Source organism: Pleurodeles waltl, chromosome 8 (genome assembly GCF_031143425.1).
Source record: "Pleurodeles waltl isolate 20211129_DDA chromosome 8, aPleWal1.hap1.20221129, whole genome shotgun sequence".
In the NCBI taxonomy this organism is placed as follows: domain Eukaryota; kingdom Metazoa; phylum Chordata; class Amphibia; order Caudata; family Salamandridae; genus Pleurodeles; species Pleurodeles waltl.
Window position 1 is genome coordinate 1,188,738,863 of NC_090447.1, and position 12,992 is coordinate 1,188,751,854.

Consider the following 12,992-nt stretch of genomic DNA (forward strand, 5'->3'; position numbering starts at 1 on the left):
AGGTTCAATCCTCATTGAGAAGCGAATAGGTAAATACCAGGAACCCAAAAGGCAGGTTTGACAATGCAGGTTGGTGAACACTTGTCCTTGTTTCAGTGAGGTAAAGGAGACAAGGGAAACTTTAGGAATATCATTTGCATCTGGTTCATCTCAATGCAGGTTGCACGCATATTGATAGCCTCACCTATGGAGGGGGCATGTGGAAAGGGCGAAGGTGGGAGTCATAGTAAACCATTGTGGAGTAGCACTACCTCCAGATAATTGGCAGCCAGGTAGCTAAGTGAAACAGGCCTTGGTCATCAGTGATGATATGGGTAAGCGTGAGTGCTCTCAGATTATTGATGAGAGGCAATGAGGGACAAAATGGTGGCTGCAATTACTTTCCAGGGTAAAGTTAAATCTTAAGGTTCCTTGACTTGAAGGGGATTAACTGTGGTAACCGGTTATTCTGACTCGAGGGTACACAAGAATTGAATCCCTATCAGGGACAGCCTGGACAAAGGTAGCAGCACAGGGGATCCAAACTCTGTAAGTTACAGGTGCCATGTGTAGCAAGGCTGAAGGAAGGTAGTAACCCTTTTAAGCAGCATACCCTTGTGTTCTTCTCCGTGGGCTTAATATTACCCCTTCCCCCGATGAATCAGAATTCAGCGTGATGTCTTGGTGCGATGATACATATACATCGCACTGGCACTTGATTTTTTTTTTAGGGTCATTCTGGCCTTCCTATTTTGACTTTGTTTCTTATTTGTCATTATTTTCTTACTCAATGTATTCTGACACATCGGACCAGTTAGCATTTGTTGTGGTCATGAAGGCTGACATTAAGATGACCCATGGCAATGCAAAGTATCTCTTCTTTGTTGGTTCCGCTTTTAGATATGTAATGTTAATCATCATTCTTCACGTTACAATGGCTGTTTAGCGCTGGCCCGGACATGCGCAAAGTAACTCTTCTGTTTCGCCTTCCTTTGGTGGACATGATGCCACCACGTTGCATCCTGCAGTGGACACTAGACCCTGGCCATGCCGCATCGCATGCACTGAAAATTGGGGCTTCTCACTATGCCCGCTCACCATGATCAATGATACAAGCGCAGCCCTGCCAAGTGCCATGCATCTCTCAATAGAATAACTCAGTTCCGTTTATTTTCCTGCATTACAACAACGCCTGAGATTGTCGCGCAAAAAAACTGTGTCCTGAAGTGCGGTAAAACCTCTTGTTCCAGTTTCTTAAGCTCTGAGTAGTGTTTATCAAAGGCCACAAGGTGGCGCTGGTGTAAAATGGGAGGTATGGTATTTTCTATATATAAGAATGTTTATATGGTTCCCTTGTCTTCATTGCTTGATTTTGGTTGTGAGAAAGTGTCACTCATAGTCGTTGAAATGTCACTCATAATTACACTGAAAGTATGAAAATGTCCCACAGCAATCTGAAACCATGCCAGCGATGCAAGCCTGGTGTGAGTGGGCCTGATCAAGTGCAAATGCAGCATGTTTCCCCTTGACGACATGAGTAGGGAGATTCTCTCACACCAAATTAGATATATTGGTCTCCGTTTTTTCCTGTATAACCTAATTCAGGCTGTTTCTTCATTTCCTATGCCATCCTAGAACCTTTTCCTTTGTAAAAGGTGACATATGTTCTGTGTACCATTACTTTATTTTTACAGTGTGTGACTACCTGGGGCTAGGAACGGGATGAGGGTGAGAATTAAAAAATAAAAAATAAAATTACAGTTTGTTGTTGCTGCCGCCTCCTGTGGCATTGCTCCTCTTCCCTCGATGTGGTGTCCCAGCATTCAATGGGATACCAGCATAGGCTCCCCAGCAATCCTGGTGCTGCTCTCACGCTAAACCTAGCATGAAAGCAGCATCAGGATTGGTTTGAGCAATTTGGACTGCTTCTCAGACACAACCCTGGGGTCTGTGCAGTTTCTCAAGCCCAGGTGTTCAACTCAGCCAGGCTGAAGAAACCTAAGTGCACATGTGTGTTTGGCTAGCCTGAGACGGCTGGCCAAACACACATACGGATGTTGGTGCACCCTCGCCTCTTCCCACTTCCTGTGGCCCAGCCTGTCCCTTCATTTACATGCTGCTGGCTGAGCCAGCAGCTGTAAGATAAAACGGTAATGAAATATAGTTTTATCTTACAGCTCCTGGCTTAGCTGGTGTGGGGAGGGGTAATGCTCCTTCACCATTTTGAAGAAGCCGTCCTGGTGACTACAGGGGTACGCCCCGTCCCCCCAGAGAAGCTCAGTGGATACCCAAAACGGGTAAGTGTGTGTGTTTGTGTCCTACATGATCCTCCATTTTATCATTACTTACGTCTGTTTTGTCTTTCACTATGTGGGCTGTGACATTACTTTTCATTCACCAGGTTTTATCAGTGTTTTAAATGTCTACACTATGCGGCTCCCATTGGAGGCCACATGAAAACACAACTAGGCATGCATCTACCTAATTATGTGAGTGGGGCATGCCAATTCGAATACATGTGATTTTTAGACCCACAAGGTCTCATTTTTGGACCTATAGCCACATGCCTCGTATTCTTTCAAGACCCATCAGAAGATGTGATGTTTTGCATGACATGACATTCAGTGAGTTTGCTGTGTCTACTTCTTCTTCTATTTTAGGTGCCACAATTGTGCTCCAGACTCTATTAAGGCGAGTGATTATACTCTCTGCATGCACTTGACTGCACTGCATGGTCAGTTATTAACTGGATAGGTATTCACATTGACAACATGGCTGCTATATGCTGTATGTCCTTATGAAAGCCTGGAACCTTACAGGCCAGATGTAGGGGCTGAAACATGTCAACGGCTTAAGAGAGGGTCTTAGGACCATAATATACTTGTATACCCCCCATTTCTTTTAATCCATAACCACTGTCACCGCTAATAAAGGGATACCTTTGTGGGAGTGAGCTATTTTTAATCTTTAGCTCCCTGGTAGGATTTATCTAAGTGCTCCTGGAATGTCGGTAGAGCCACTCTGGCTTTTAGGGGCTGGGGTGGACCCTATGATGAAGCATGCCACTACTAGAGTGGGGGAGGGTCATATATAAGGAAAATAATTATTTTCTTTATTGATTCATCTCTGGCTTGGTTTCTGAGAGAGGAGCCGGGATTTTGCGTGTGATGTAGGAATACTTTGGTTTTTAGTGTTAGGGACAGTGTGTGCCTTTGACGCCGCTGATTTTGTCAGGGAAATGTTCTTCCTTCCCTTCTGGGCGATGAGTCCGGTCTTCTGGCCTCGGGTCACTCCTGTTGTGAAAAACTTGTTTACGGACAAGTAAAGATTACTGTAAATCCTCTGTTTGTTGCTAAAGACTGGCTCATACTTGTTTCCACTGGGAAGGTACTGATACTGCTAGAGCTGATATTCCAACTTGAGGAACTTCCGGTAGCTTTCTGAGGTTCAGTGCTTGGAGTGGGGAATTATAGCAGGAATTGGTGTTTGTTCTCCAGTTTCCTCATTCTGGGCCCTCTTCCCAGCAGAATATAAGAACGCAATGGTGATCCCACTTAGATACGCTCAAATGTTTGTCTACAGCTTAACTTGAAACTTATCCTTTTTGGTTTGCTCCCCCTTGACGTTCCTTTGCACCTAAAACTCCATCCAATCCATGAGGCAGCACACTCTAGAATCACAATGTGTCTCCGGGCATATAGCAGATACGCAATTGCCTCAAATCAGGTTTATATGCTTTAGAAGATTAAACAGCTTTCAATTAAAATGATAGCTTTCAAACTTCTGCAAAGAGAAAAAGTGATTTTTATTATTATAATGACACGAGGATTTATTGTAAATTTGACGTAATCTCCTAAGGCATTTTGGGAAGCCCTTCTTCAGGGGCCATAATTTTGACCTAGCCGGATTGTGAAAGGTAATCTTTCCAGTGGTGCTGGAACAAGTGTTAGGGTACGGGTCATGCAACTAATGTCATATCATAAGGATCATAAGGATTGTGAAAGATCCAACGGTCATACAAAAAAACAAGTGTAGCAAAGGTACCATACAACAGTAGAGCGATAAATGTGTGATATGTAGCTGATGGTGCATTTTGGAGTACTGGTAAATTAGCGTGCTTTCATTGACAAACCGCACATGTTTCGGCAAGTAAATTTGCATGCACATGCAGTTTTAATGGGAAAAATATATCGCACAAAAACAAATATGTATGGATATCGGGTTTCTGTGAATGTCGTTTGCGCATTACCAATTGTCTTTATTTCTTTATATCCTATTAAAAACGTTGTTTCCATCAGTAGCACAAAAAAGTGCTTAATTTGTGCTTTCCTTATTGCTGATATAATTTTGAATATATGCATAGTTCATTTTCCCACATTTAAATGTTGTTTTGTGTGAGAAAAACTGATGTTCTACAGCCTTTCCTTTTGTTTTCCTATGCCCCAGCAGAATTGTCACCTAGATCACTTTTACAAAACTCACTCACTTTGCAGTAAGAGAAATTAAAGTGCATTCCAGTTTCTGAATAAGCAGCAATTAGTCAGAAGATTTAGCCTGACATTTGACCTTTGTATCAGAACAAGCAGCAAATAAGACAAGATACACACACAACTTAAAGGCCTCTTTATTGCTCATTCACCTTCTAACTCCAGTATGATTATTTCTGGGTTGTGCTGCAGCACCTCTAGCCAGAGTTTATTTTGAAGCAGGGGTTTCCGGTGCTGGGCACTGGCACTTAAATCGCAACACCGGCACATATGACAGTCTGCCACATGATGGTGCTGTCAGTCCAATTTTTAGATGAGAACAACAACAGTTGTCTAATAATTGATTATGCATAAAATAAGAATAATACCTGCTGTCCACAAAATTGTTATAGCTTTGGGTGGCCTGGAATAGTCTGAATGGTCACAATCGTAGGAGTGTGCTATCTAGCAGTTGTGTTGGTGCTATTGTTGGCAGTGGTCTAGCAGCAGTGCCCTCCTTAAAAGGGCCCTGGCACTTACTTTTTAAACAAATTTAGCACTGCCCCCAGCACCCCTACTTCCAGCACCAATGCACATTTGCTGCTCCCGATGTGTGCCTCAGCATGTCCCAGATGTGCACCGTTGCCCTTCCATATCGATATGATGAATTTTTATATTTGTATAAAATTGTGCTGCTTGAAGATTATATACTATGTACACTAACATAGCAGGTAGTATTCAAGCTTCCTTGCTTTACTTAGGCTCCCCCACAGACCAGCACCCAGGCACACATGCCTGGTAAACTGTTCGTTATTGGGAAAGTAAGCCCTAGACGGTCAGGCATTTCCTCAGAAGTGGCTTTTCTGCTTGTTTCAAAAAGGGCCAGAAAGAATCCACAAGGGAAAAAGGACCAGGGGAAACTATTGAGATCATCTCCCATGTAATGGTTTGACTCGAATGAACAAATACTCCCACTCTTTTGGGATTCCTGTGCCTATGTATGAGTTGTCTACTTCAAATGCTCTAAGCGGATCCTCCAAGTCAGGGAAAGTAATCAGATTTTATTTGTCGCAAGTGTTGAAATGCTTGTCGAAGTTAGGGGTATTGGTGGCTACTGTCACTACTGCCAATCCAACCTTGACTAATGCTGAAAAAATCATCTTCTGCAAAAGCTCAGGTTCCACCAGCAACACTTTGGCAGCAGTTCCTAACATCACTGGACCACTGAGACCTAAGGTCAGTTAGAGGAGAGGCTAGGGCCTCTTTCAGGGTCGCCCCACCACTGTGGCCACCACTGAGCAAGAACATCTAGGGGACAAGAACGCTGGGAAAAAAGTTAGGCTAAGTCGCAGTATCTGATTCTTTCCTACAAAGGAACAATTGACGGGAAAGAAGAAATAATGAAGAGACGCACAACTGATGCTTTGCAAAGGTATTTGACTTGGTCTCTGAGAATCTGATGGGGGAGAAGAGTAACAAAGCTGAGGAGTTTTCCCATAAACAATGTAAGCCCAAGTATAAAGAAACGTCAACCAAGTTAGTCAAGAGCCTCACCATTCACCAATCTATTCTCCTAGAATAGTGATCCATATTAAGGCCTCAGATCTAATATGTCAATAAGATTATCAGCACACAGGAGGCTCTTGAGGGAGTATGTTGAAAAGAGTTTGACTGAGCTTTCTTAGAAGAAAGCTGCAAACACAAATATGTGCTAGAGCAAGACTGATATTCCTTCATGGATAACATTTATGATGCAGACAAAGGCCCATATTTATACTCCCTTTGTGCCAGATTAGCGTCATTTTTTTTACGCTAATCTGGCGCAAATTTAACACCATATTTATACTTTGACGCTAGACCCGTCTCATGTCAAAATATCTGAGTGTGCGTCATTTTCTGGATGAGTGAAACTGCCTTGGGTCAATGATATGCAAGGTAGGCGTTCCCGTCCAAAAAATGACTTAAACACCCTTGCGTCATATTTATCCAACCACGCCAAAATGGTGCACGTATGGTAGGCAGAGCCGGAAAATGGCGCAAATCCCGATTTGCGCCAAATTTTAACGCCTGGGTCAGGGCAGGTGTTAAAATGGGACAAACACACCACTACTTAAGGAAAACTCACACAAGCAACATCATTGCTCAAAAAGCAAGACATGGAGGTGCTACTCATGCAGCATGCACGAAGACGCAGATTACAGGAGCAACAGCAGCAGCTACCACCAACATGGACCCCAAAGGCAACGCAGAAGGCAGGAGAGGATATTCAGGACCAGGACAACCCTTCAGGGCCTCAGGGAACATGACATCATCCAGAGGTACAGACTAAACTGGCAAGCCATACAGCAGCTGCTGCGCCACATTGAGCCACAGTTGGCAGCCAGCTTGCAGGCACCCCACATCATTCCACCAGAGATCAAGCTGCTAACTGTCCTGCACATGTCTGGCAAGTGGCTCTTTTCAAACCACTGGTGCACTGGTTGCCGGGATCTCACAGCCCTCATTCTCTGCCTTCCTTCCCAAGGTACTTGATGCCATCATCTCCCTCACACCTCACCACATCAGCTTCCCCAACACACAGCAGAAGCAGCAGGAGACCAAAGAGGGGTTTTATCAAATTCATGGCTTCCCGCACTTGCTTGGTGCCATTGTGGATCACCCGGAATTGTTCACCAGCATCATAGCAAAGTATCCTGGGAGTGTACATGATTCATTCATCTTCGGCCACAGCACCATCAATCGGCACTTCCAGGATGAACGATAGGGCAATGACCTACTTGATGGTAAGTACAGAAACCTAGTAATTTACACACAGCACAGCAACCCTGTAGGACACCCAACACACACACCACTACATTGACACGTGGCCAGGAAGACACTGAGGTGTGACACTGGTAGTCATGTTTGATATCCCGACCCAATGGGATACACACCTATGGACAAATGTCAGATGCAAATAACAAGAGATGCCACTCTAGAGCCACACGGGCCCAAATTAAAACCACACAGTGCAATGACATGGCCTTAACTGGCAGTATAACTTGGAAGATGAACCTTTCAAAATCACATCAATAACACTCTATCACACACTCTTCCAAGCAATACGTCCTGTGTAAGGGGTGTGCAATGTGTGTTGCTGCAGGTCAAACACCATGAGACATATAGCATGATGACGCTGACTCTAATGAAGGTGACATGGAATAATTGAGGCAGTACCAACATCTCACATCACTCCTGGGGTGACATTGCCAGCTAGAGGTAAGGAAGTGTACTGTGCTATGAAAACATGTGGATGTGACACTAATGCAAAGTGCACACTGCTACACATACGGATTGCGACAATTCCCCATATACATAACAGATGTACAGGCAGATGGACCTTCCTACACTAAAACCTTCACCCCCACAACCACGTTAGCCAGCTTACCTGGGGCAAGTTCAGTAGTGCAGGTACACATTTGCACATGAGCCAGCTTGATGAGGGCACAAAAATAAGTTTGCATAGAACTTCTCACACATGGGATAATTGTGCATTGTCAATTGTGAACACTTCAGTGCTGCCAACGTATGGAGATGTGTTGTGCATTGTCACCTAGCCAAATCAAAGGGCCTCACTGTTCCATTTCACCTGCAATTATATATGTCAAATTGGATGGGATGTTCAGGCCATATAGTGCAACCATGTTACCACCACAGTGGAACTGATTCTGTGTGGAAGTATCATGTCACCTCCAGTGAAGGCACACGGACACTTCTTTCACATTACATAACGCATGGGAGATGCACACTGAACAGCAAGTTTCTAAATATACCACTGATATCATGTCAATCAGCCAAACACCAGTGTTGATAGTCAAACAACCAAATGTAGAAAGAACATCACAGAAGCCTAGGATCCCACACAATACCACAAACACAGATGACACAAGATGACAACTGCCATGCAAAGTGACAATCAAGCTGCAACCAACAACAAAATACTTACCCTCATTTTCTCTTTCAGCTGATCAGGGTTACGGATCCAACCATGGATCATGACCGCAATTGCCAACCCAAGCATAGCAGCAGAGTGTGCCTATAATGAGGCCCATCGTAGGACACGCACCATAGTTGAGCAGGCTTTTGGCATTCTGAAGTCCAGATTCAGGTGCCTGGACATCACCGGAGGCAGCCTCCTATATTCCCCTGAAATGGTCTGCAAGATCATTTTGACCTGTGCCATCCTGCACAACATTTGTGTGAGGAGGAACATTCCCCTCTATGAACCGGATCAATAAATGTCTGAAGAGGAGGAAGAGGAGGATACTGTCTGTGGAAATGAGGGGGAACATCCAAACCCAGCTGCAGAATTGCGTCGAAGACAACACATCGTACAAAACTTCTTCTAACTATAGTCACCATCACCACTTTGTTATCATGTGTAATTAAGCACCTTACTTCATCACTCAATCATGCTCTGGGTAATTATTTATGCATTGCATGATCTCTAGGAATCATAATCAGAGTTTTGCCTCATGGAGCATTGCAGAAATACACATTTGCATACCGAGAAAGACACATCACATTTGATGGGTATGAATGTACATATATCCTGTCTATTTCACATTTGAAGGGCAATATCAGAGGACCACAGCTATGAGACACATCCATGTTGCCAACATGGTCCATTTCAGCAAATGACACCCAACTAAGACACCATCAATCATAAGGTAAAAAAGTTCATCATACACGAGGCAGTGGATGTGCAATTGCATTTTTAACAGGAACGTATGACCAGACCCTTGACAGCAGTAAGTGTGACATCAGCTATCTCTGCACGGAGCATGTGTGACAAGAAGTGCATCAAACCTGAAAATGGATAGCACAAGTGCCCCAGGTATGACAAGCATTGCTCACAAGACATGCCCTCCGCAGTCCATCCCAGGTAATAAGTCCTGCCACTGCCGTGGTTTAAGTCTCTCCTCACCCTTCTCTAGGGGGGGCTGTAAATGGACTACCTGTACCCTGAGAATCTTCATCTACACTCACCCAGACTCCCATTTTGACTCCTATGTGCTTCCCTAATCAGTATGGCATGCCATAGTCATAGTTCATCAGTCTGCATGGACTTCAGGTCCGATAATGCACTGCCTGGTAGTCGGTAAGACCTGTAATCAGCTGGCCATTGCTTTCCATGTGAAAGGTTGAGTTGGCCCTTTGAACTTGAGTCTCAACTCCAGGACTTGTGAGAGATTGAAGGTGCACACACCTGTGAGCACTTCCATGCAGACCAGACATTTCAACCTGCCCTGCCCTTGTTGCTGCCTGGAACTGCTTAGAAGCTGCCATTTTCTGAATCTCCTTGTTGTGCATTGGCGTACAAATCACTTGTGTACCAGAGCCCTTGGGGGATTGTGTAACAGTGCAGACCACAGCACAAACCTTTTTTTGTTCCTACAGTGTTGTTCCTGCTTGTCCCAGCCAGAGTCTGCTCACTGTATATTTGCCTTGTTCATGTTTGTTCCTGACAGAGCCTGCATCCTGTTAGCCAGACAGGTTCCAGTCTTTGATTTAAACATAGAAGTTCCCTGTAGCTACATTTGTCTCATAGTTGCTTTCCATGCCCTCTGTTTCCTCCTGGGGTACTGTGTCTGGTAGGTCTACGATGAATCCACAAATGTATAGTATAGTTTAATCAGTTTATTTATCATATTCTGTTCTGGGACATGTATTCCACTGTTATAATCCAGCCCCCATCCCTTGTCTGGTTTTGCATGAATTCATCAGTGCCAAACAGTGACAGTGTGCAATGGTTGTATGCATGGATTTGGTACTGTGCCTCCAGCACAACAAACAAGGGTTGCTAATGTGTATATAAGGACAAAACATGTGTGTGCCCTGACGGTCCAGACACAGATTACTTCTGCCTCCACCGTTTGATGGGGCTTGCGTGGTGACTAGCTGTGAGATTAATCAGCACAGAGGCACCGATGTTCTCTATTGCAATGGGAATTTTAGAGCCCACCCTGTGAACAAATGTTTTGATGAAACCTGCCTGTTTCCTATTACTGATCCATAACATCGTGAGCCTTCGAAAAGTTCTGCTGTGCCATAGCTGGACCATCCCCATGTGTGTCGTTTGTTGATCTTTGGCCTTTGGTCAAATCTGCTTTGAAGGATACTCTGTTAATTCAAGGGTTGGCTCCACAGACTCATGACTAGACCTGCACATAACTGTGACAACATGGAGGCCAATACTGACACAGGGTACACATGGCCACACACTTGAACTGGACACCTTTGTGCAATGAACCACTGGAAATATGTGAACACATGCAGCATGGTCTGCTGGTCCTCCACAGCCACAGGAGAAACATAGGTCATTTACATGACTCAAACTGTGGTGTACATAACAATTTTAGGATTTGATTTGAGACTATATGTCACAAACATTGTACCTACCTAGCATGTTCAAATGCCTGACTCATGGGTAGTAGACACACAAGTGACCATGAAGTGGTATCCAACATTTCATTACATGTGAGAGGTAACATATCTGACATAGCCATTATCAACCGTCCTCGATCTTTCCAGTGTATAGTTTGTCATGGGAAATGTTTTGTCCCCAAAGTCAAGGAAGTACACACAGCATAAGACGCAACAGATATAACAAACACATATCATGACTGATGTACCTCAATGAATGGCCTCTGATGCTTATACACATTTCTAACACATTTATACATGCACATTACGCCAAACTTTTCTCATGACGTTCCCACAGAGGCACAACAATAATTTGAACAGACAATTCATAGACATAAACACACAGGCCATGAGTTTATTTCTTTAGTAGCGTAGCCTTGCTGTCCTCTATTGATACAACACCTGCTCAAACTAGAAAATACCTATTTTATTTCCAAAGTTTGTGTTGCTGTTGCGTCAGTTAAGAGAGCTAATCCTGCACAACAAAATGAGTATTATGGGCCGCAGTAGTATGGTCTGCCACATGTGCCCAAACACTAGAACACACACTGCAGGTCATACCACCCTATCTTTGTATAGTTATAGGCTGCATGCATGTAAAAAATCGAAAATTCACACAAACACAGTTTAAGATAGATTTTTTGACACAAACGTGTAAAAAAAGACACATATGTGTCACAATTTACGCATATGCGTTAAAAAATTACACTCACACAGATTATTCATCAATTGGTCCCTAGCATTAATTCCAACACCGCACCCCAGGAACGCGGTTATCCATTTAAAATGTATTGATCCTTGAATGCGGGGGAATCTTTATGCATATGCATCAAAAAATATTGATGCAAACCCAGTAAGCGTCATAAAATTCCATGCAATATAAAAAAAATGGCCCGCAATTGAGACAGGAAGTGATGTAATAGGATATCCTGTTTACAGAAATGGTACAGTGGGTGTACTTTCACTTTCACTTTGCAGTCTGTGATTATTCTAGACTGTGTGGGTGTGTCTAGAGTTGTCTCTATGAATATTGTGAATTTCTCTCCTGTGTGCTATTGATATTGTATTTTGATGTTTTGTAAGTGTCTGTGGTAATCTGTGTAAGTGTTTTTTTGTCATTTATTGTAATTAGATTTGTCTTTGTACTGTTGGGAGTGTGTTTGGGGGTATTGTTAGTTGGGGTATTGTTGGGCTGTCTAGCCTACCTCCTTTCCCTGTTTTTTCCTCTTTACCCTTTTCTCTCCTAATTTTGTTGAAATGTTGGGAAGGCCACGTCTGGGGCGAATGGGTGAGGAGGAGCTAGGGGCATTTGTGTGGCTGGTGTGCCACTTCCTCCCCCTGATGTTGGAGGCTGGGGGCTGGGTGATACAGGGGTATCACACGGCAGAAAGAAGGCTCAGGTGGGCAAAGGTGCTGTTCCACCTGCGGCACATATTCAACAGCTAGCTCAACGACCTCCAGCTGAAGCATCGCTGGGCTGACCTGTTGGCCTGAGAGCAGGACCTGCTGGACCACCTGGGTGTGGCGATTGGTGGCCCTGTTGGTGAGTACAAGCTTGACTAATGTGTACAGTACAATGCTCTGGAGTGACAGTAGCAGATTTTGTGACATGCTGCATGCAATGTTTGTGGACATGTGGAATGCAAGTTGAACAAACTGTGGCCCTGATTTATAAAACAAATTCAACGCATTACCGTCATTTGTTGACGCAAACGTTGCGCAAACTTGCAAAAGACAAATGTATCTTGTAAATTAGTGCCACTTTTGTGTCAATAGATGATGGTAATGCAGCACAAACAAAATTATGAATCAGGGCCTGTGAGTGTACCAGGAATGGGATGTATTTCACATGCTAATACAAGGAACCAATGTAGTCCCCAGTTTTTCTAAACCATGTCTGAACAGTGTTCATGGACATACGTACAAAGCTCTTCCTAACCTCTGCTAATGTCTTAGGCCAATATATCTACTTTGTTTGTGCTGCATTTGCATTATTTCTGGATGCAAAAGTATGGCACACTTGCTACAATCCAATGTATTTTGCCAATTTCCATAGCTGTAGCGTAAACAAATGAAGCAAAT